The 25,394-nt window shown below is 35.6% G+C and overlaps 1 protein-coding gene across 1 annotated transcript in view; it reads left to right on the top strand.

The window, feature by feature from the left end:
- CMYA5 (cardiomyopathy associated 5) overlaps positions 1–25,394 on the top strand; it is a 107,051-nt gene that overhangs the window by 8,709 nt on the left and 72,948 nt on the right. The gene's annotated exons all lie outside the window — the stretch shown is intronic.

Below are 25,394 nucleotides of genomic sequence, written 5' to 3'. Positions count from 1 at the left end.
ACTATTTATACCTTCTGAATCCAATTCTCCCTGTGCAACAAGAAAACTGTTTGGTTCTGCACATATATATTGTATCTAAGATATACTGTAACCTATTTAACATGTAAAGGACTGCTTGCCATCTGGGGGAGGGGTGGAGGGAGGGAGGGGAAAAATCGGAACAGAAGTGAGTGCAAGGGATAATGCTGTAAAAAATTACCCTGGCATGCGTTCTATCAATAAAAAGTTATTTAAAAAAAAAAAAAAAGAATAAGAAGTGATAATTACAAAAAATCCCTTGGCATCTAGGTGATTGCACCTTTTTAAGTTGACATAGAGTAGAAATAATATGAGTGTATGTGTATGTGTAAGCACACATATATAACTCAGATTTTTATTTTACCCAGAAATGTATTATATAATAGTTCCTTTAAAATAGATTGTTTAAGACTTAGCTCCTTTCCAAAGAAAGGTGATGGACTACAGGTAAACAAGAAGTGTTGATTTGTTATCCTTGTCTATTAGCTTTATTTAACTATTTTTGTTATTGTTATGGTAAAGAGATTGGGTAGGAAGGAGGGTTACCCAAAAGAGATTGTAAGATAATAAGACAACAAAAAGAATAAAATATTTAAAAATACATGCGTTTTTAGCCATAATTTTGCTTTGATATAACTCAAATTATCTACTTGGGTGTGATAAGTATCCTTCAGCCTCTTCTTTATTTTTTTCTGCATGCACAGATAACTATCAAAAAATAAATGACTACTCTTTCCAGCTTTTTTTTTTAATTTTATTTTTTCCCCAATTACATGTTAAAGTAATTTTGTTTGTCACATTAGTCAATTTGATAAGCATGAGATGGTACTTGAGAGTTATTTTTAATTAGCATTTTTCTAAACAGTACTGATTTAGAGCATTTTTTTTTCATTTAACTATAGATTTCCAGCTTCCTTTAAAAGATGGATCCTTTAAAATTTTTCAATATTTTTGAGTGTCAGGATAATATCATGGAAGAATATGGGATTTGGAGTCAAGGAGACTGACTTTATTATTTACTAGCTCTGTGACCTTGAGTAAGTCAATTAAACTCTCTCAAGGCTTCAGTTTTCTTAATTGTAACATGATTTTTTGATATCCCTTCCATGTCTCAAACTATGACCCTATATTCTATTGGAGTCAGTTCTGATTTCCCCCATTCATATATATGAAGTTCTTTTCATTACAGGGCTTGGACCATAATTACCTCTTTCAAGTGTGACTTTTTGAATCTATCTAAAATAAAATAATTACTATTGATTTGTCGTACTATTTTTATTAGAAGCATGTGACCAAATATTGAAGAAAACTAGTCTTTTGGAAAGTGAAGTGAATATGCTAATATTTTATCTTATCAGTATGAAACACCCTCCATTTTCATGTATCTATTTTTATTGTGCCTGTTCATTGCAGGACTTAAGTTATTTTGAGAAAATGAGCCACGGTTTGGAGGTCATTGGACAAAGTTGGTATTGGAAGGGGGCATCAGAGAAGGGGAGAAAAGAAAAAAGGAAAAGGAAGAACTTAGAGCCTGAAGTCAAAATTCAAATATTGGCTGCCCTAGGATTCTTGGTTCCTTGGGGATGACTTTGTTTCAGCATAGAAAAACAAACAGTTTATTTTTCTACTAGGGTATGCAATATGTATGAAATATTGATCAACTATGAAGTACCAAAAAAAAGGTAATTTCCATGTCCTGAATCTGGACATTGGTTCTTAGACTTGGATTCTAGACTCAGAATTGTCTCCCTAACTTACTCATCATAGAGCTAAAAGGAGTTTCAGAAATCAACTTATCTAACCCTTCATTTTACAGATGAGGTCCAGAGAAGGGAAATAAAAGTCCCATAGTTAATACAATCACAGACCAAAACAACTGCAGAGCTTCTAGTTGTTAGTCTACTGCACCACATAATTAAATTTAATGAAAGTAATTTGTGGTAAGGTACACAAGAGGAATGGAGTTTGTTAGAAGGAGAAACCTTTTGAAGTTCACAGTTTTAGAATGGGAAGAAACATTGAAGGTCATCAAGATCTACCCTTTCATTGTACAAATAAGGTAACTGAGGCCCAGGAAGGTAAAGTTAAGGTCACCAGATAATGACAAAATCAGCTTTTGAATTCAGATTCATTGATTCCAATTCTAATCCCCTTTCCATTTTTGGACAACTTGTTATCTATTAATTCATCAGTGGTGATAGGCTTTGAAGTCATTACTTGTGAAAATCTAGTTCCTGATGCTTCATTCATTTTAATTCAATCAATTAAACATGTATTCAGCCCCCATAGTATCTATGTGACACTATGTTGTGGTTCATATTTGATTTTTTGTGATCTTATTTGGGGTTTTCTTGACAAAGATAATGGAGTAGTTCATGATTTTTTCTCCAGTTTATTTTACAGGTGAGAAGACAGACAAAAAGAGTTAAGAGACTCAGGGTTACACAGGTAGTCAGTATCTGAAGACACATTTGAACTCAGGAACATGAGTCTTCTTGACTCCAGGTCCAGAAGCCTATCCACTATACTACCTAGTTGCCCCTGTTCCTTTGCCAATTTCTAAGTGTGTCTTGGCATCTGATGGTTTTCTTAGGAGCTTTGGATGCACTTTAAATTTCAGAAGGGACTTGATAAGTCTAGAGGGATTCCTCAATTAAAATCTCTTGGGTCAACATTCCCACTTTCTGTGACTTGTCAGAGGGAAAACATTCCAGTCATTCAAGAGGCTTCTATCATTAATACGCTAGCCAGATCACAGGCAATCTTAAAATGCTTTAAAAGTCACAGGTCAGAAAGGATCAGAATCAGCTTTGTTTAAAGACTTTGAGAAGGCCATGAATTAAAGCTACCAAAGTCATTTCAGTTCTGTATCTTAATCAGATAAAGACAGAGGATTAATTCATTCTATTTTTCACACTACCAAACCCTAAATGCTAAAAGCCTTCAGAATGTGAATCATTTGGCCTCCTGGAACTTATCACTGAATAAGCATGGGAATGTACATGTGTTTAACTAATATGTGGCATGCTGGGTGCAGATTTGCTTCATTTTAAGACAACTCAACATGCAAACTCAGACTTACAAAACAGATAAATGATTTTCATTATGAAATAATAACATAAGGGAAATTCTGTCATAATATTCCTTAATCAAGTCACTTGAAATACTTTTAAAACTTGATTTGATTTGTTAAATTAAAAAATCAAAAACAAGTTCATTGTGCAGTGGAAATATCAAGTTTGCTTCATTTTAAGTCACTAGTTATGTGACACTGGGCAAGTCACTTAACCGTTTGCCTCAGTTTCCTTATCTGTAAAATGAGTTGGAGAAGGAATCACGAAAAAAAAAAATCAGTCTCTTTGCTAAAAACAATAACAACAAACAAACAAACCCAAATGAGGTCACAAAAAGTCAGATGTTACTGAAATTATTAAACAAGAGAACCCAAGATATGTAAACTCAGACTTATAAAACAGATAAATAATTTTTATTATGAAATGATTCCATAAGGAAAACTCACCACAATATCCCTTAATCAGCTTAGCCAAAATATTTAAAATACTGAATTTGATTTCTTAAATTTAAAAATTAATAACAAATTTAATAATGTAGACTCTGGGTTCAAGTCCTATTTTGTTATTCACCACCTATGTGACTGGGCAAATCATTGAACCTCCTAGGGACTTAACTTCTTCAACTGTAAAACGAGGGGGTTATATTAGATTAGATAGCCCATCCATGAGTCTCTTATTAGCTCTAAATCAATGATTTCATATTGATTTGGTGATGAATGAAAATCCTGAGACAGTTTCTATATATTTGATACAATTTATTAATTAGGCTAATCAATAATCAATAAATGGATGGTGGATGGTTTCTCTTGAAAATAAACCAAAGACCAAAAATGTGGAGAACCTCAAAACTTTAAATAGTCTTTGAAAGGGAATTCCTTTGATAACTGAAAATCAAGACTGATGGATAGATATTTAAAGAGGAGATAGGTTAGGAGTCTGCAGATCCTGCTGAGAATATGACTTGATCAGGAGACCTAGCTGCCTCCAGCACTTTGGACAGAGGAATCCATCTCTAGGTCACTCTGGTTGGTTTTTTCCTTCATGAGCTGGGTCATTCTAAACTCTAATAGAGGGGGACAAGGACAAGCTAGGGGAACTTTTCCCTTGGGCTAACAACTTGCCTAGATTAGATTCTATTTATATACTAAACAAAGGTTAGCTTTCCTGCTTGAGTGGTGGGGTCCCAAGATTGAAGAGCATATACTTTGAGGAGAAGGATAAAGTCCTTAGGAGACTGACTTTTTACTGAGGCTGGAAATGAGGAAATAAAGGACAAAAGCTTTAATACCAAATTAATAACTAGTTATTAATAGAATAATAAAATAATTTCTCTTGATTGTATAAAACAAGGCATATCCATAGAGTAGCGTTAATTTTCAAAAGGCAGATGTCATATGTTAATTCAAATGAATAATTCTTTCATTTACTAACATTGTTAGTCTATATGGATTGTGTCTTATTTGCATGAATTATATTAATATTCTTCCCTAGATTTCTTCTAGGTTCAGGTCCAATGCTTTCTCCTTCTAAAGGAAGTCCTATTCTGATCCACGAAGGGGCCCTGCTCCCTCTACCAAGGGAGTTCTTAATGTGGTTTTTGTGAATGATTTTTTTTAATGATGACTTAAAAAAAATTGGTTTCCTTTGTAGTACTATATATTTTATTGTATGTATTTTAAAATATTATTCAGAGAAGCAATTCTGGGACTTTACCACGCTGGCAGATGGGTCTGTGGTATGCAATGCTCTTGGGCAGGGTTGGTTTTATAGATGATGAACTACCTCTCCTTGGACATTAACTACCTTTGAAATGTGGGCCTGATTGCTTTCTACTTCTTCCTTCAGCTGCCCCGAGGCTCATGACCTTCCCTCCATTAATGTCTTTTCTCTGCCCCACACCAATGAGGAACCATCTTAAAAAAAAAAAAAAAAAAGACTATGAGAGGAGTGACTTGATGCCCACTTCTTTTTCAGCAGCTTCCCTAAACCATCTATATCTTATTCATGACTGAAAGCCTAGGTAAAAATGGTCCGATGTCATTGATTAATGTTTTTCTGCTGTTGAAGAGCTTATAAGAATTAATTATTAAAAAAAACAAAAATCTCTCCTGTGTAGTTCAAGCCACCAGACTGGGATTCAGGGAAGATCTCTTCCTATTGCTACAGCAATCTTGAAAGCGCATCTTTTTTCTTTCTTTCTTTCTTTTTTTGTCTCTCTTAGTCTTAGTCTCTCTTTTATAATCCAATGTTCAAAATCATGAACATACACAAATCACAAAGATATTATTTTTGATCATAATTTTATTTCAAGAGCAGGACAGTTTTTAAGCTGCTACCAAAACTAACTATGAAAAACTTCAAGGATAGAGAAAGTTTGGAATAAGTATCTATCATCTTCAGGCAAAGGACATAGGAAGGAAAGTTAAACATTTTACCCTCTTTTCTCAGGTCTCAATTCCAGTTGTCCCAGTCACAGCCTTTCTTAGCGTTTGGAATAGGTAGAGACAGCAAGCTGAGAGACAGTTAAGTCTGTGCAGATACCCCAAGTCTTAGTATCCATTCAAAAAACCCACTGGATTATCTTTTGTTCTTTATCTTTCTTTCCATTTCCCGATTTGCACTGTAATAGAAATTGTCCAAGGATTTGTTGATAAGTACTACTGTTGATCATAACTATCAACAGGTAGAAGCATAGAAAATCTTATATGCTCAGAATGTAGTTTTACTGTATACAAAAAATGGTGAGCAATGAGCAACCTTGGCACCCTTAAAAACATTTTAGTTAAATTTGCAGGATGGTCAGAATGACATTTTACAGAAGACAGAGTGGGAAGTAATGATTTACATATCTAAGAATGGAGAGCAGTAGAAGAAGGTCTATAACAAGCTAAAATAGGATACTAGTCAATAAACACCAGGGAGATAGATGGAATTTGACGACTTACCATTAACACTAGAGATATATAGCTCTTCATCTAAGTAAATGATGGTAAGAAAGTTAAACCAAAAATTCTCTTATTACAAGATCAGAACATTCGCCTTTTTTCAATTTCTTCCCTAACCCTGAAGGTACTTCCCTTGGGGAGCTTATACTATAATTTGAAAAGTTCACACAGGTGGTCTCTGGAAGTCTCCCGCTGCCTTTAGAAGCATTGATGTGCCTCCAAGCCTGGTCACATAAATATTATTTTGTTCTTGACAGAATATAAACTCCATGAAGGTTGGGATGATTTTCTGTTATTATTTTTGTCCCTAGGTCCTGGCACACAATTTCTGTGCAGGGGTTGTGATTTGGGATCCCTGGGGAGATTCCATACTGGTAAAGTAGGGTTCATAGGTTTCTGTTTTTTTAATTTTTATCAGAGACAGAAATGTGATATAATAGAAAGATCCTTGGTTATTCAGTCAGAGATTGTTCAGTCATTTCAGTTATATGGTTTTCTTGTCAAAGATATTGAAAGGTTAATATTTTACAGAAGCAAATAGGGCTAATTGACTTGCTCAGGGTGATACAACTTGTAAGTACTGAGGCTGGATTTGAACTCACTAAAGTGAGTCTTTCTGATTCTAGGAGTGAGCTTTATTCACTGCGCCATCTAGCTGCCCCTAAAATGTTTAAATTATATTGTTGCTGTTAAGTCATTTTTCAATCATGTCTAACTTTCTATGACCCTCTTTGGGGTTTTCTTGGCAGAGATACTGAAATGGTTTGCCGTTTCCTTCTTTGGCCCATTTCACAGATGTGGAAACTGAGGAAAACAGGATTAAGTGACTTTCCCAGTCACACAGCTGATAAGTGTCTGTCAGATTTGAACTCAGAAAGATGAATCTTCCCATTAGAAGCTCAGTGCTCTATCTACTTCTCCAGCTAGCTGGTTTAAATCTTTTCTCAGTTGCTTTTACTTGTGTGAATTTGGGCAATTTGCTTAACTTGTATGGGTGTATTTGAGCCTGAAGGTCCCTCTAATTCTAGAGCTATCACTCCAAATGGGGCCCTGATAACTATTGAAGAGGCTAGTCTGAGTGCAATCAAGGTTGCACGTCTTGGGTCAGCTAAGTGATACAGTGAGTAGAGCCCTGGCCCTAGAGACAGGAGCACCTGAGTTCAAAATCAGCCTCAGGTACTTACTAGCGATATGAACCTGGGTAAGTCCCTTGACTTGTATTGCCTCAAAATTAAACAAATAAATAAATAAATTAAATAAAAAGGAAAAAACCCTACAAGTCTTGGTCAAGAATTTGATTGTTGAAGCTGAAGGATAGATCAGACACCTGATAAGCACAAGAAAAAGATAAATGTGCAGTGTCCCATCCTCCCACTTTGTCATGGGCTAAGCCTGAAAGTTTGTAGTGCTAGCCTTTTTATTTTCCCTGAGCTATGATAATGCAGGGATAAGCTGACTTGTAACAAAAATTCTTCTGATACAAGCCAGTTTAGAGGGTGTAAAAATAGATTTTGTATCCTTTATTTTGCCCTCTTATGTCTGTCCTCAAGATATTTCAAATGTCCTAGAATAGCACTGATGGATTCTCTTGATAAATTTCAAACTGCAAATGGCTATGTGGACAAATTAATTTGAGAAACTCTGGCCTAATGCCTTTGGAAATATGGATTGGATTAAAAATTAAACATTTAAACAAAATCAACAAATTGGAAAATTAACTCTGTAACAGCCCATAAAACCTTAGATTTGTAAAAAGTGTCTTAATGACCTGATTGTATGTGAGTCTGTGATATATAATAATGAAAGTGCAACTCACATTTTAATATGAATATGTTACTTATGAGATATTGCCCCCAAATCTTTTATTTGTTAAGCCTGACTTACTAATATGAATCTGTGAAATCCGAATGACCTGTGAAATACAAATAATTTTCATTAACCCAAGGCCTGTTCACCATTAAGGCAGAACCAATTAGCAGTTAACTTTTGTTACTTCTACAAAAAGTTGAAAGAAAACCATTTTAGGGTTGTAAAAAAGAAGAAAAAGATCAAGTCATTTGCCTCTGGCTATTTGGCAAGAGCCAATACCATTTTTGTTTTGTTTTGATTTGGAATAAATCTTTTAGAGAGACTGCTCTGGAATATCAACCTAACTGTCAAACACAGTTGTATTAAAATAATTCCTTTCTCATTTCCCTATAAAATCCTACAGTTTTCTGGTATGATTTATATAATTGAATTCAATTATATTCAAAGGTACCACCAAAATCATCCTGGCCTTGTCATTTAAAGGCACTGCTCCATCTCCAGGGCCTCAAACTTGGATGCCCTTCTATGAGCTTATTTTGCTATCTCTCCTCTCACACTAAATTAAACTCATTCCTCATTTTGATCAGGACCTCTATGTATCTGGCATTCTACCTTTACATTCCTCCCAACATATACCCACTTCTGCCTGATCACTAGCTCTTTTCTAGTTTCAGTCTTTCCTTCCTTCCTTCCTTCCTTTTTTCCTTCCTTCCTTCGTTCCTTCGTTCCTTCCTTCCTTTCTTCCTTCCTTCCTCCCTCCCTCCTTCCTTCTCTCTTTTCTGTGTAGACAGAAGGAGTACAGGCAAGAAGAGAAAAGAGAAAAAGAAGAAGGAATAATGGCACTATAATTTTTATTTAGAAAGATATTTAGGAAAGACAGAGAAGAAAAAGCTAAGTGAAAAGAGAGATTAGTAATGAGGCAAATAACATTTGCTTTCTAATAAAAAGAAGCAAAAAATTTAGGGTTTTAATATTGTTTTAAACTACCAAAGCAGATGGAAAACTAGATATGCAAGGCCCCAAAACTAAGTTAAAGGCTTCTGATAACAAAGGAGAACCAGGGTAAATTAAGTAGGAGGAGAGAAGAGTTTGTCATTTGGTGAAAATAAGTAATTGAAGGCATTTGTTTTTGTTTTCAGTTATCACATTCCTCTTATTCTTTGTCCTTGCATATATTCCTGGCATAGGGGATCCAAGTCACAAAAATGTATCTAAAGTTTTTGTTGTTGTTCAGTCACTTCACACAGTGAGGAAGATGAGGTTTTCTGGCATTAAGCCTGGTGCTTTATACCCTGTGTCACCTATTTACCAGCATTTAAAAATAGTAATTATGAATTTTCACTTGAGAACTGCCTGATAATTCAATGTTTTGTTCATGCCGACAAGTTTACTAAGTCCTATCTAACTTTTGAGTTCTTCTATCTCAACTTTGTACATAGCTAAGTATATTTCCCCATAGAACATAAATAACTCCTTGAAGACCAGAATTATTATCTTTTCTGCTTCTTTTTATAATATCCTTGCACTTAGTAAGCAATAAACAAATGTTTATTTAATTGAACTGAATATTCTTAGGTCTCTGAGGAGAAATCCCTCATGTAGAGTAGAGGCTTCTGTCAGCATCACAGAATTGAAAGAAAAGTCTGGGGTGAGCCTGATGGTGAGTCCACAGGTCAGTGAACTTGGGTTCAAATCCCACTGCTGATGGACATTACTCTATTCGACTTTGGGCAAATCACTTAGCCACCCTCAGTTTCTTCATCTATCAAATGAGAAGATTTGGTTGGACTAGATATCTCTGAGGTCCTTAAAGTTCTTGGTCTAGAATTCTATAACCAAGAAGGCCAAAAGATATGGCTGGTCCATGCAGTTATTTAACTACTGTGACTCCAGGACCGAGAGATACAGATTTTGAAGACACTGAAAAGCATGAATCCTAGAAAATGGGACTGAGAAAAACAAAACACACACAAAACACCCAGTATCTGCCCTCAAGAAATTTATAATTTAATTGGGGAGACAATATTTAAATAACTAGATATATACAAAATATATAGGGAGTGTAGGGAAGATAACCTTAAAGAGGAAGGCTCTAGCAGTTTAGGGGAGGGGCAGAAAGCCTCTTGCAGAAGGTGGCATTTGGATTAAGTCTTGTAGGAAGACATGTCTCCATTAGAATATGAGCTCCTTGGGGGCAGGAATTGTTTTTTATTTTCTCTATGTCCACTTCATTTTCCTGGGAATTCACTTTGCTGGTCACCATTTTAAAAAATTAAATGTCATTTTTTCTATTAAAAACATTTATTTCCACCCTCCATATCCCCAGTATTTTTTATGGTGTCTGACACATAGTAGGTGCTTGATAAGTTCTCATTTTTTATTGACTGATTTTCTACTATTCTCTGCAGTCTCCAATGGGCCAAAATAAATGATTTCAATCATTCAATAAATTATGTTCCAAGGCACTGTACTAAGCATGGGATACAAAAAGAATTTTAAAAATAGACTTTGCTATCAAGGAGCTTACAATATAATGAGGGAGGCAACATGTAAAGAAATATAGATAAAGCAAGTATAAGCAGGAAATAATTAACAGAAAAAAGACATTATTTACTGATTAATTTTTAACCAAGAATACACTTGGACCCCAAGAACATTCACATCACTTTTGGCTGACTTCCCTTTCTTGGTCCAATTTGTATTAGAGAAGGTAAAAGCCAAGTGAATGTCACCTTTTATTTTTTGTAAGCATTTGATTCAGTTTCAAGGTCATGTCAAAGTATGAGCAGACCAGAGGCATGTCTGCAGTGGCTGCCAACTTTGAATCAGAATAGCCACCCACCAGATACGTGGGGTGCTCCAAAGGGACAGCTTTCTCAGCATAACCTTCCTTCCCATTTTTCTTTGCAAACAGCAGGTTGGCATAAATACAACAGTGACTGGCCAGGTTAGAAGCAATTTATTTTATCCACAAATGTTAGTTTTTTTTATTTGCTTATGTTTGAACCAACAAACTACTCTGTGGGATAAAAAAGAATAATTATTAAATCAATTATGCTTAAGTTCATGTTTCCCAAAGGTAATTGTTGAACCAAGTACCTTTTTCCTTGATGCTATAATAGCTCATTGGTACATGAAAAAGTATTTGTATTTTTACAAAGTTATATTTGAATTTCATAGATCTTGCATCTCACATTAAGAAGCCAAGAGGCAACATTTTTTCTTCAAGTCCAAATGTTTTTTACAAACAATAATAAATAATAATAATTTTAGAAAAAATATATGGAAGCACCATCTTGGTTCTTGGGGGGAGGTAACTTTTCTGATAACCATATTTTAAAATTAAATTTTTATTTTTTTCCATTAATAAGTATTTTTTCTCCTTCCCATCTCCTCTTACCTTTGAAAATAAAAATAAAACCCTTCTAACAAATTTGTATAATCACCCAAAACAATAATTCTTATATTGACTGTGTCCAAAATGTCTCCTCCCACATATCGCTTCTGTTGCCCCTCTTTTTCTTGGTAACAACTGTATAGTATTTGTCATCATTTTTCTCAGATATTCATTTTTGTGGGCAAAGGATAGGACAATGAGCATTATGGTAGATCTTGAGTTTTTTAAAAAAGGCAAAAGAGTCAAGTGCTTTATTGAAGTATTGTTCATGCAAAAACCATTTTGGGACTGTATTTTTAGTGGTCCCGTTTAGTAGTCCAATATGAGGTCTTAGTGAACACAGAAAAAAAGAGAGCCTCATGTTTATCTGAACTAACTATAGGATGTATTGGTAATATACAAACTAATTTAGAGGACAAATGATATTGAAGATGGATGTGTTTTGATAGCATTACTGCCTGGGTGTTAAGGTCAGTGGGGTTTTATTCTAAGGTAAATAAAAGGGACCTGGATTTTATTATTATTATTTACAAATTCATCATAGAACGAGTAAATCTTGGGTACTTCTGATTACAATAATCATGAGTAAGTCATACAAGGATAAATATAGGTGCTGGTCAAAATGTTTTTGTGTCATAGGCTGCCCTTTATGGACTAAAAAGTCATTTTAAAAAACTGTTTCTGCTTATGGATCCCTCAGTAGTTCCTCTAGAAGTAGGAGGCCCTGTCTAATCAAGTATCATCATCTTGTCTATGTGATTCAAAGTTAAATCACCAAATATCTTAAGGGAACTAAAAATGAACCAACAAAATGCTGAAATTATTTCTGGCCTGCCTGCCTGCCTTTCTTTCTTTTCCTTCCTTCCTTCCTTCCTTCCTTCCTTCCTTCCTTCCTTCCTTCCTTCCTTCCTTCCTTCCTTCCTTCCTTCCCTCCTTCCTTTTTCTTGCTTCTTTATTCTTTTCTTTTCCTTTTTTCCTTTCCTCCATTCCTTTTTTCTTTCTTTCTTTGGTTTTCATCTATAACCTAGGATCATAGGGAGTACATTAAAATACAAGATAAATTTATTGGAATTATAAATTTATTTTCATAATTATTTGTAGGGATTATTTATGGAGATAGATTTATAGGTCTACTGCTGTGGAAAGAAGTGCATTGGAATGAGTGGACTTGGGTTCAGATTATCACTTTTCTATTTACTACTTGTATAAGTATGAGTAAATCATGTAACCATTCTGTATCTCAGTCTCCTCTTCTGTAAAAGAAAGGAGTTGTGCTAACTGACCTCAGAGGCTCTTTCTAGCTCTATATCTTTGAGTTTATGATAATTTTTACAGATTTGTTTGCCTCTGAGGGTAGCTAATGCCCTTATTAATTCAGTTCACAAATTGATTGGATCAAAACATCCCCTCAATGTCTATAAGGCAAGGAATGCCATTGATTATAGTAAAATAAAACCAGGGGTGAGAGGCTGAGTATAGGGATAAGAAGTACTATGAGAGCTTCTTCAGAGGGAAGAAGAGAGAATGCTGTTAATGCTGTTTCGATTACTGAGCTTTATGAATAATCACTGGAAAGGCAGGCTTTTGAGGTTCCAAATGTCAGTTAGTTTTTAAGAACAAGTGGGAAGTAGAAAATAGCTTTCCTGGAAAAAAATAGAAGACAACACCCAGGGTTATGGAAACTGCTGTTTGAAAGTGAAGGAGGGATGGGACTTGAGAAACATTAAGACTTTTATCTAGGCACTTAATAAAGACATTTTCAAGTATTATGTTCACAGAAACCATGAGGTTGGGGTGTTAACAAGTTATTATCCAGATGATCCATCAAGGAATGTGTGAGGATTTGTTGGTAACTGGAACCATCAAAGGTTGTTTTTTTTTTCCCCCCCTTCTTCAGTTGACTAAACTTTCTAGGATAAATATTTTACCCCAGTATAGAATAATGTGGAAGATTAGATAGTAGGCTGTATTTGGGATTGTTGCTCACATTTGTTTGGAGAATAAAGACTAACTGCACCAAAGAAGTATTTGATAATAAAATGTAACACTGTGGTTGTTGAACTAGGGTCCAATCTAATTTCACAATTTGTGGCTACTTCTCCCATTCACTGTACTAGGCAAAGCTAAGATTATTATAAAGAATAGGCATCTTATGGTGGATAGCATTCTGGGTTTCCAATGAAGTCCTTCTGAGCTTTGTTCAGTTTTCTGGAAGCATTGTCCTTTGAGTCATCTTGGACCAGGGTACTGCTATCTGCTCCTATTCCACAGATTCCATAAAACCCTCTGCTCAAATGAGCTTGGAGAAAAAGAATGGTCCCTTCTAAAGCAAACCTATTCTCCTAATAGGGACAGTGGATTGGACACTACTTCTATATTATATTTTTTATATCTATGGTCTTCTAGGCAAGCGACATTAGAAATATGACTGTTGTTGACCCAGAAGACATGTGGTATAATAGAAAGTGTATTGAATGGGGATTTTGTACATCTATTGTCTCAGGCACATTGACCCAGTGTAGTACAATGGAAAATGCATTGAACATTGAGACATTACCTTCCTTTTGACTCAGTTTCCTCAACTCTAAAATAAGGGATTAAAGAAATCATTTCTAGGTTGTTTTTTTTTTTTTGTTGTTGTTGTTGTTGCTGTTACTTTATTTTGAATTTATTTATTTTATTTTTATTTTGAATTTTTATATTTATTTTAAAAAGAAAATTTGAAAAAAAATTGAAAAAAGAAATTGAAAAGAAAAAAACAATCATAGAAAGGAGGTTTTTCCTCTTCAACCACATACTAATTATAGGTAGGTCCCAATTAGTGTGAATAATGAATCCCATGAAGTGGTTGAATTTTTGAGTACTTACTACATATTTCTATTGGGCTGGAACCAATTACCATATTTTGCATAACTATAACTTCAAATAGTATTAATTTGAATACAAGTAATCATTTCATGGGATTCATTATTTGCATTTATTAGGACCAAGCTAGATTTTTGGTCCCCTAAAAAGAAATGAAATTCTTCAAAACTGGCTATGATCCAAAGACCTCTTTGTCTGTTACAGACCAGAAAAATAAATTACCAGAGATCCATTAAAGGATAGTTGGAAGTATACATACATACATACATATATGAATATATATATTACAATATATTCATATATGTATGTATGTATGCATTATTATTGTTCAGTTGATACTTTGTGATCCCATTTGGGGTTTTTCTTGGCAAAAATACTGGAGTGGTTTGCCATTTCTTTCTCTAGCTCATTTTGCAATGAAGAAACTGAGCCTACTGGATTAAGTGCCCAGGGTCACATAGCTGAAACTGGATCTCAACTCAGGTCTTTATGACTCTAGGACTCCAGGACATATACACACATGTACATATATATGTGTGTATACATATGCATGCATACAAACATACACATTGTGTTATATATACATACAGGGGAGGGGGGACTATTGCTATATCTTAGACTGTCTAAATTTCAATTATATAAATTATCTGGTTGTAACCTCCATTGAGGTCCTGGACTGATGTTGTGGCTCCATTTCTCTGATTGACTTTTTGTCGATTATTTGTAAACTATTTTCCTTTCTGGGTGTTCAGTTTAACATCTGTAAAAGGAGGGGATTGCTAGAATGAGAGCATCTCTTAAATCTCTTTCCTTTCCAAATCCTATGATCCTATGAAATGTCAAACTAGCAGGAGAGCAGGGGATAGTCTACTTCTGACTCATAGACTTATTTTAAAAGAGCACAGCATACCATACTTTATTCAGATGGAAGTGTACTCGTTGTTGCTTAGTAACAACTCTTAACAGTCATGGAAATATGACAGAAGTGACATGTGTAGAACGGTTTCCCCAACCATGATACTGTTTAGTTGCCATTGAAGAATTTTAGCTCCAAATACAATAAGGTCTGTTCTTCCCTCCTCAGCTGGAAATCCCATAATTTGTATATTCTTAGTTTTAGTGGTTGTCAGCCATTCTAGAGGGGGCTGATGTTTTTCTTTTTTAATTGGTTTTTCTCACTCTTAGGTTATAGCAGTAATAAATTCATGAATAAAACTCTTCACCAAGACACAATTAGCTGGATTGGATCATATATATGGAGCTAAAAGGGATTTTAGAAATCATATAGTTAACCCATTCTGATTTTACAGATGAAGAAACTGAGACCCAGAGAGATTATGGGATTTTCTGGTTAGTAAGCAGCAGAGTTAAGATTTGAACCTGTCTTCTCTCTGTCCTTAGAATGTACTTATACCTCTTACATTTCCTAGCTTCCTTCAAGGCTCCACTTATTCTACAAAGAGCATTTTTAAGCACCCACTATAATGTTAATCACTTTGGGGTTATAGAGATCAAAACACCTCTATAGAGATAAACTTCAAGCTCCCCCTCATTTTCTAATCACTTGCACGATGAAATGACTTAGTATTTCTTTTGTACTGACTGATCTATGTATGTGTTATTGGATTATACGACCTCTTCTCCAGAAGAATATAAGCTCTTTGAAGGCAGTGTTTTGTTTCTGTCTCTGGATCCCTAAAGGTTGGCACATTGTAGTTCTTGATTAACAATTAACATTAATAAAATCAATTTAAAAGCCTTTTGATGGTACAATAAGTCATCAGGCATTTGTGATTTATGTTGAGTCACTTTTCAGAGTCTCTCTGTTACCCCATTTTAATTTTTTTTTTGGCAGAGGCACTGGAGGGGTTTGTGATTTCCTTCTCTAGATCATTTTACAGATGAGGAAATAGAGGCAAAAAGGGTCAGGTGATTTGTTCAGAGTCATACAGCTAATGCTGAGGCCAGATTCAAGAAGTCTTCCTGACTTAGGGCCTGGTGCTCTAAAGTACTATTTCTCCCTTTAACCTTCCATCATATATACTGACACACATACATGCCTCCCCGTATATACAGGTGTGCATATGTGTATATATATATACACACACCCTCTCACATGCATGTACACACATATATGTATAGGTATAGATAGATATACACATATACATACGTGGGTGTGTAAAAACATATATACATACATATATATTTTTATAAGAAAAAAAGGCAAAGCATAAGGAAATAAACTATTATTAGGAATCAAATCCTAGGATCAGTATATTCAGTACTTTCTACATCTACAGCTGTTGTTGGGTTTTAGTTGTGGCCCACTTGAGATTTTCTTGGCAAAGATACTTGAGAAGTTTGTCATTTCCTCTTCCAGCTCATTTTACAAATGAGGAAATTGAGGCACAAAGGCTTAAAGGACTTATCCAGGATAAGTGTCTGCAGCCAGATTTGAGCTTCTGACTCCAGCTCCAGTGCTCTATTTGCTGTCAGGTCCATTAAAATTTGCATTTGTATAAATGTAACCTTTTCTTTTGCTGGACCTTGGTTTTGACCCATAGTTCTGGTTTTGTTTTTTTCTTTCTCCTGTTTGCTTCACTTTAAATTCTCAGTGACATGACCTGAGATGGAATCCTAGGTCCTCAGTTACCTTTGGTCGTCTTAGTACCATTTCTTCTACTGATACCAAGTCAAACTCTCCACCAGTCATTTGAATTTAACTCTTACAATCTTGACACGGCTAATATATCAGCTGTCCTTTCCCCCTGACAGCCGGACTGCTCAGTCCAATTCTCTCAAATCAAAACAAAATAGGAGCCTTTTCAACTGAATTTTAAGCTGTTTAAGAGCAAGAACCATATTGTGCACAATTTTTTACTACTCCATCCCCCCCTACCCCCAGCATTTAATATGGCAACTTTTATAAAACTTCCTGCAGGCGAGGAAGGCAGCCCAGCTGAGCTGGGTGCGAAGTTAGCTCCCAACAATGGCTCTAGCTCTGCTGTCTGTGTGGCTTTAGTCCTGAGCATGAGACAGCCTAGGCTGCTTCTGGAGGAGGCAGTGAGTATAGAGATGTGATGGGTGATGTGGTGGGTGAGTGCAGCTGCAGGGATGAAATCCTTCTTTCTCTTGATGTCTGTAAGTTCCTCTTGTGCAACAAGCATTCTTCTAGAGACTGGGGTGTCTTACGCACCAGGTCATGCTGTAGAAGTGCTTGAGTTCTCTGACACAAAGAACAAGTTTTGGCAGTGACAAATTTGTGTCACAAAGTCATTGCAGTCTGCCTACTGGACAGCTCCCTCTCCTGTAAGACATGGCCCTGTCAGACGTGGCAGCAGGGTCCGGACAACTGTATATTCTTAGTAACTGCTGATCAGCAATAAAATAACTATAGCTACTAATTTCCTTTCTTTTCTTCCTAAAGAGATTAATGATAATATTTTTGGCAGTCCTGTTACATTTTCTTAGCAATCAACAATCATTTATATGGGTATTATATGTCAGTTAATATATTTGGTACTGGGAATATAAAGACAAAAAATAAACACTCTCTGTCCTCAATTCTATTTGGAAAGACAACCTGTAAATGTATTTTAGAAGTACAGTCATTTGCTGCTGAGTTGATAAAAGCTGGAAATTTTATTTGAACTGGTTGGCTTTGAAAGAGATTGTTGTTGTTCAGTCATTTTTCAGTTATGTCCACCTCTTTGTAACTATATTTGGGATTTTCTTGGCAAAGACACTGGAATGGTTTGTCATTTCCCTCTGCAATGTAGGAGATTTAGAAAGTCGGAAAAGTAGAAGTGAGAAGGGAATGTTTTCCAGGGATGGGGGACAGAAAACAGTATAGTACATGTGAAGAACAGTAAGAACGTCAGATTGAGTAGTCCTTAGAGCATATGAAAGACTATGATGTATAATTATCCTAGAAAGGTAAGATGGAATCAGATTGGAAAAGGGCTTAAATGTCAAACAGAATTTTCTATTCCATCCTAGAGATAATAGGAAACCACTGGTGTTCATTAATCAAAGAAGTGATACAGTCAGATGTGTACTTTAGGAAGATCTATTTGAAGATGGAAAATGAATGGATGCCCATCAATTGGAGAATGGCTGGGTAAATTGTGGTATATGAATGTTATGAAATATTATTGTTCTGTAAGAAATGACCAGTGGGATGAATACAGAGAGGACTGGCGAGACTTACATGAACTGATGCTGAGTGAAATGAGCAGAACCAGGAGATCATTATACACTTCGACAACGATATTGTATGAGGATGTATTCTGATCAAAGTGGATTTCTTTGACAAAGAGAAGATCTAACTAGGTTTCATTTGATCAATGATGGACAGAAGCAGCTACACCCAAAGAAAGAACACTGGGAAATGAATGTAAACTGCTTGCATTTTTGTTTTTCTTCCCGGGTTATTTTTACCTCCTGAATCCAACTCTTTCTGTGCAACAAGAGAACTGTTCGGTTCTGCACACATATATTGTATCTAGGATACACTGTGACATATACATGTATAGGACTGCTTGCCATCTGGGGGAGGGGGTGGAGGGAGGGAGGGGAAAAATCAGAACAGAAGTGAGTGCAAGGGATAATGTTGTAAAAAAAATTACAGGCATTACTGTCAATAAAAAATTATTAAAAAAATAAAAAGGAAGATCTATTTGGCAGCTTTATGGATTGGAGTGGGGAGGTATTTAAGGGGGGATGACTAGGAGGCTACTACAATAGTGTAAGCGAGAGATGATGAAGGCTTGTACTAGGGTAGGGACTGTGTGAGAGCAGAGAAATGAATGTTGGGACAAAAGTTGTGAAGGTAAATTTGACTAGATTGGATATCAGAGGTGAGGGAGAGTGAGGAGTAAGAGATGATTCTGAAATTGTGAATCTGCATGACTAGGAAAATGGTAGCTCCCCTCAACAGAAACAGAGATGCTAGGAAGAAGGGATGGTTTTAAAGGAAATTTAAATTTTGTTTTGGGCTTGTTGAGTTTGAGATCACTATGGGATCCCACTGGGAAATACTTTTTTATGAGCTCTCAAAAAATGAAACTAGAGAGACCATAAAAAATGCAAGCTACATAGGAAAACAATCCTTCCTCATCCAGACAGATTTACAGGTCACACAGAGATACATAAAGAGCAATGTAATGAAAATATTGACTAAATTCCTTTCATGAGACAAATAATGTCCCAATAAGATCTCAACTAGAAAGAGATAAAGCAAAGAGGGAGAATTAAAGACCCATATCTCTAATTAATATTAATGCAAAAATAAAATTCTAGAAAAACATTTTTCTTTTTTTTTTCTTTAAATACAAAATTTTTTAAAAACCAAAATAGATCAGACAATCAGAGTTAAGTGATAATATTTTTTCTCTGGGACTAAGTACTTGTATAATTATTATTTCACCTGCATGTTGTTATTGTAGAGCTAAATAGGGATATCAGATTAGGCTGGTTCCTGATTAAATGTTGTTTTTAAAAGTTAGAGTTTTGCAGAATTATAATAGGGTACAATGATCATAGTAGGATCCTAAAATTTGGAGTACAAATATTTTTGAAATAATTGCTCTTTTTTATTTTTAGTTTTTTTCTATTTGCATTTTGATTTCCTGATTAGGACATGTCCTTTGACACTATTTGGTTGATTTGAAAATGATTTGAGGTTGTTGCTGGTCCTTGGCATTAAAATGTGCAATTACTAACTGGCATTTCTAAAGATGCAAAGGTGGCAGAACTAGAAAAGAATACAGGACAAAAATATCTCTTTTTGGTTGTTCCTTACTAATTTGTTTGGGTCTGCTTTCTCTGTTTTATGACATTAATATTCAGGGATAGGGATCGGATCAGTGATTTCATTTATTGTAGGGAGTTTGCTCAGAATCACATAGCCAGATGTGTCAGAGGGAGGGCTTAGAGCCACTCTGTCAGGCTTCCACTTCATTACTATCCAGAGGATTGTCAAACAAAGTTACCCCATTGGGACATATTTCAGAAATCTTATATATTAATTTCTATAAAAATATGTATGGGAATTATCTATATACACATTGAAGATATCCTTGATGAAAACATGAGAATAGAAGATATAAGTATGAGGTTTTTTTGAAAATTATTCTCTGTAGCAGATCAATATTTAAAATTTTACAATCACATAAGACATTAAAACATAGAGAAAGTAAAAGATCTATTTATGTCTATTTTTTTGTTGGTTACCTCCCAAAATCACTTCATCTGATGGGTGTAACTGCCATCTTAAAAGTTCATGGTCTCAAATGAGGTACTTCCTTGTATATATTAAAATCCTTTAAGATTCCACAACAAATTCAAAGATGAAGACCACTTTATTCAAGGCTATTAATCAACAACAAAGGAGATCTTGGCTCATTGAGGGAGATGTAGATTCACTAAAGATGTTACCAGGATGTCCTCCCCAGTTTCAAACGGATGTCTCTTGATGGCAAAGTTGTCTAGATTTTCAAGTTCATGGATGATGTTGTGCTGATATAATATAAGCTCCTTGAGGACAGGGACTGTTTCATATTTGTCTTTGAATTCCAAGAGCCTATGTATGGGATAGAGGATGTGTCATATGGGAGATATTTTTTAAATGTAGGCTGACATTCTCCAATTGATAAATGGTCAAAGAATATGAACAGACAATTTTTCAGATGAAACTGAAACTCTTACCATTCATATGAAAGAGTGTTCCAAATCACTACTGATCAGAGAAATACAAATTAAGACAACTCTGAGATACCACTACACACCTCTCAGATTGGCTACAATGACAGGAAAAGATAATGATGAATGTTGGAGGGAAAACTGGGACACTGATGCATTGTTGGTGGAGTTGTGAACGAATCCAACCATTCTGGAGAGCAATCTGGAATTATGCCCAAAAAGTTATCAAACTGTGCATACCCTTTGATTCAGCAGTGCTACTAAATACTAAATACTACTAGATACTAAAGAAGGGAAAGGGACCTGTATGTGCCAAAATGTTTGTAGCAGCCCTGTTTGTAGTGGCTAGAAGCTGGAAATTGAATGGATGCCCATCAATTGGAGAATGGCTGGGTAAATTGTGGTATATGAATGTTATGGAATATTATTGTTCTGTAAGAAATGACCAACAGGATGAATAGAGAGAGGCTTGGAGAGACATACATGAACTGATGCTAAGTGAAATGAGCAGAACCAGGAGATCATTCTATACCTCAACAACGATATGTATGAGGATGTATTCTGATGGAAGTGGATTTTTTTTTTGACAAAAAAAAGCTCTAACTCAGTTTCAATTGATCAATGATGGACAGAAGCAGCTACACCCAAAGAAAGAACACTGGGAAATGAATGTAAACTGTTTGCATTTTTGTTTTTCTTCACGGGTTATTTTTACCTTCTGAATCCAATTCTTCCTGTGCAACAAGAGAACTGTTCGGTTCTGCATACATATATTGTATCTAGGATATACTGTGACATATTCAACATGTAAAGGACTGCTTGCCATCTGGGGGAGGGGGTGGAGGGAGGGAGGGGAAAAATTGGAACAGAAGTGAGTGCAAGGGATAATGTTAAAAAAAAATTACCCTGGCATGGGTTCTGTCAATAAAAAGTTATAATTATTTAAAAAAAATGTAGGCTGAATGATTGATTGATAGTATCAAGTCTTGAGGCATCCTTAGTGAAAATCATGTCTTCTTGAAAAAGTGCACAATGGAAAAAAAATGAAAAATGTGACTTTGGCAACTATTTGGTTAGCCCATCATTGAATTAGCCCATCAGTACATTGATCTTGGACAGCTGTTGTAAATGAGCAATGAGCTGGGTTTAATAAGAACAGATAACAATCCCATAAAGTTGTTTTCCCCTCTCCCTCTCCCCCTTACTCTCCCTCTTCCTCTTCCTCTTTCCTTTCCTCTTTCCCTCCCCTTCTCCCCTCTTACCCTTCTTTCTACCTCTCTCTCCTCTCCCCCAGATATATATATGTATATACTACTGTATAGTAGTGCATAATGACTAAATAATAATTAGAATATAATAAAAGAAAAAGAAGCACAAAGTGATGTGTGATATTTAACTGGAGGTTTGGAAAGAGGTAGCTTTTGAGTTGAGTCCTAAAAGATAGGTAAGATTCTAAAAGATAAAGCTAAGTGGAGACGATCAGTGAAGGTATCTCTAGCACAAAGCAGAATGTGGCTAAAGGAATGGAAGTGGAAAAGCATTATATGTATACAACAAACATCGAACATTCCATTTTAGCAAAGTATTGCCAATATGAAAGGAAGTGGTAAGAATTAAGAATACTGTAAGGAATTATGAGGTTATAGAAGACCTTGAATATTAGGATAAATATTTAGAATTTTGTTCTGGAACAATTGGAGGCCTTTAAGGAGAAAATCCTGTGATTTGACTTACTAATAAGAAAGATTGTATGGATAGCAAAAGCAGGCTGAATTGTTGTGCATAGAGATTAGAGCTTAAAAAAAAAAAAAGATTAGTGAGGAGGTAGTTTGTAGGTGAGTGGTACTGAGGGTTTAAAGTGGAATAGATAGTCATGAGCCAACTAGAAAGCTATTACACTAGTAGAATTGGGGGGATCTTGAAAATGATGGGATTTTACATACTAGTTATATGTAGGAAGTTAGAGAAAGGGGAGAGTCAAAAATAACATTTAAACCTGGCAATCAAAGCCTTCTCTAACCGGGTCTCTTTATTTTTCTGGCTTCTCTCGTTACTCTCATTCATATACACTTCTATCAAGCCACATTGAACAAGCCCAGAGTATGGTATGAAGCTGAGTCTGTTGTGTGTTAAGTAGGTAAAAACTTCCAGAGTTGTACATAGGGATGGGAAACCAGGCAAACGATTCTATTTCTATAGGTTTGTGAGGAGGAAATTATTCTTAAAGAAGGTTATTCTAGCAACTGTATGCAGAATGGAGTAGAAGAGCCAAAGATTGGAGGAGGGCAAAGGGAATGGGCAGGTTATATGATCAGGGCACCAGATTTAGTGGTCACCGAGTAATGACTGGCATTGCCACTCCCTACCTTGGTAACTTTGAACCAATCACTTCCCTTTCTTTGAGCCAGTATTTCCCCTATAAAAAGAAATGGCAGCTTAGATAAGATGATCTCTAAAACTTGTTAGCTCTAAATCTATGATCGAATGATCCTATGATTTATGAAATTATTTCAGTTATCTGGATATCACAAAGTCCTGAAAAAGGAATCAAGAGCCTTAGTGATGGATTGGTTATAGGGGATGAACAAGAAAGAGGAAACAAAAAGGAGCTGAGTATGTCTAGTCTGGGTCAATTTAGCAGGAGAAATGGTTAAAAATGGTTAAAAAACAATTTTTTTAATCCTTTGTGTTGACAATTGACACTTTTGCCCTAGCAACTCAGTTCAGTCTCCATTAACTGTAAAATTTGGTCCCAAAGCTTAAGCTATCTTTCTTTGGTCAGAGCAATGAGCTCTGATTACTTCAGGTTAGTCCTTTGAGAAAATCAAAAAGAATTTGGACAGATGGTAGAAAAAGCTTGCCAACAGACACCCATGAATTTTATTTCTCCCTTCCATTTGTGGGCATCCTTCAATGATATCTGGGTTATGGATTACCTTTTATATCACCAAAAAGTACCTCCTCCTCTTCACTTTTCTCAGAAACTAAACCTGTGAGCAAAACATAGAAGAGCTACCCCAAATGAGAACTTATGCTGAAAATAGAACAAGAGAACAAGCATCCTGATTCCTCCTCCTAAATGTACAGGACTATGACTGTAGGAATCAGTCCTCAGTGACAGATCAGTCCCTAGTGATAGGAATAAGTCAGAATGTTGACAATGGGCAAGTAGATTATGTTTTAACAAAATATTTTAGTGAACTATAGGTTATAGTTTTGAGGTCCCCTCCAACCCTGGGATTCTGTGATTCTGAGTAGCCAGTACAAGAGGAGGTTACTAAAATAAGTTTTGCAGTTAATTGTTTCTAGAGTGAGCTTGAATTTAGCACCTTGATTTTTTTGAAGTACTTTTCTTTATGAGGTTTCTTTTCTAGATATAGTGTAGTTCCTTGAAGAAGCAGAGCCTTGAGTATGTCCAGGCTTTCAGTGTGAGTGAGAAAAGTAGATTTAGGGTCACTGGAAAGGTAAACATTTACTTGCAAGGTCACAAATAGTGCACATTAAAAATATGAGACAAATTGGCCATTTCAGTGGGAGGTGATGTGAAAAGAAAGAATGGTTCAGTACTAGCAGGGTAGCCTGAGCAATGATAGGAGAACTAGTACTGGGACGCAGCTCTTTATTCGGAACCTTCGGTTTCCTGAGAAGAGAAAACTGTAGGGTTTCCTCCATCTCAGAGGTTTTCTTGATACCTAATAACAGCATTTAGGACACTATTCTATATTTAAAATGATTTTATTATAAAGTACTATGGGAATACAAAACATAGTGGGGTAGGGGGAAGAAGTAAGGTATAATAAGCAGTGAAAACTGGAAGATTTTTATCCTTTGTAATGGTTCTTAGAGTTAACACAAACTCAGAACTAGCTATATTCACCTCTTGTTTGCTTCCTCCTGCTAAATTTTCTTCTTTTTTCTTGTTAAAGTACTGATATATTTTGTTTTGACACAACAGGCATTGCCCAGCAAATGCTGGAACAAATCCTAGTACACTCTTTGAAAAAGTTCATTGATTGTTGACAGGAGGGATGTGAATTTTTTAACACCATGGCACTAGCATTGTTGTATTTGATCAGCGTTTATTTTCCTTTGCATGTTGATATTAATTTATACTGGTACTTATTGTGCCTGTTATTCCCTTGGCTCTGCTTTATTTATTCTGCCTTTTCCTAGAAGCCTTCCCATGTTTCTTTGAACTCTTCATATTTATTTTTCTTTACAGGGCAGATGAAACCAATCATCAAATGAAAGATGTAGAATCAGAAGAGAAGAGGCCCTAGACAGAGCTTTTAGGGACATTCATAATTAGTGGGAAAGAGGTGGATTTTGAAATAACAAAGGAGACTGTGGATTTTGTAAAAACAGGGGAGGAGAGAATTGGGAGACAATTGTGACATGGAAGCTGAAGAAAGAAAAATAAAGTATACATGAAGTGGAGAAGTAGTGTTGAAAGCTAGAGAAAGATCAAAGAGGACAGGGACTGAATAAATGCTATTGGATTGATAAATTATGAGATTTTAGAAAGAACAAGACATATGACATATCATAAAGTAAAATAGGAGGTAGGGAAGCAAGGGAGATGGG

The sequence above is a fragment of the Antechinus flavipes genome, chromosome 1 (assembly GCF_016432865.1).
Source record: "Antechinus flavipes isolate AdamAnt ecotype Samford, QLD, Australia chromosome 1, AdamAnt_v2, whole genome shotgun sequence".
Lineage (NCBI taxonomy): Eukaryota > Metazoa > Chordata > Mammalia > Dasyuromorphia > Dasyuridae > Antechinus > Antechinus flavipes.
Note: the sequence above shows the minus strand (reverse complement) of the source record. Positions and strands in the feature narration are given on the sequence as shown.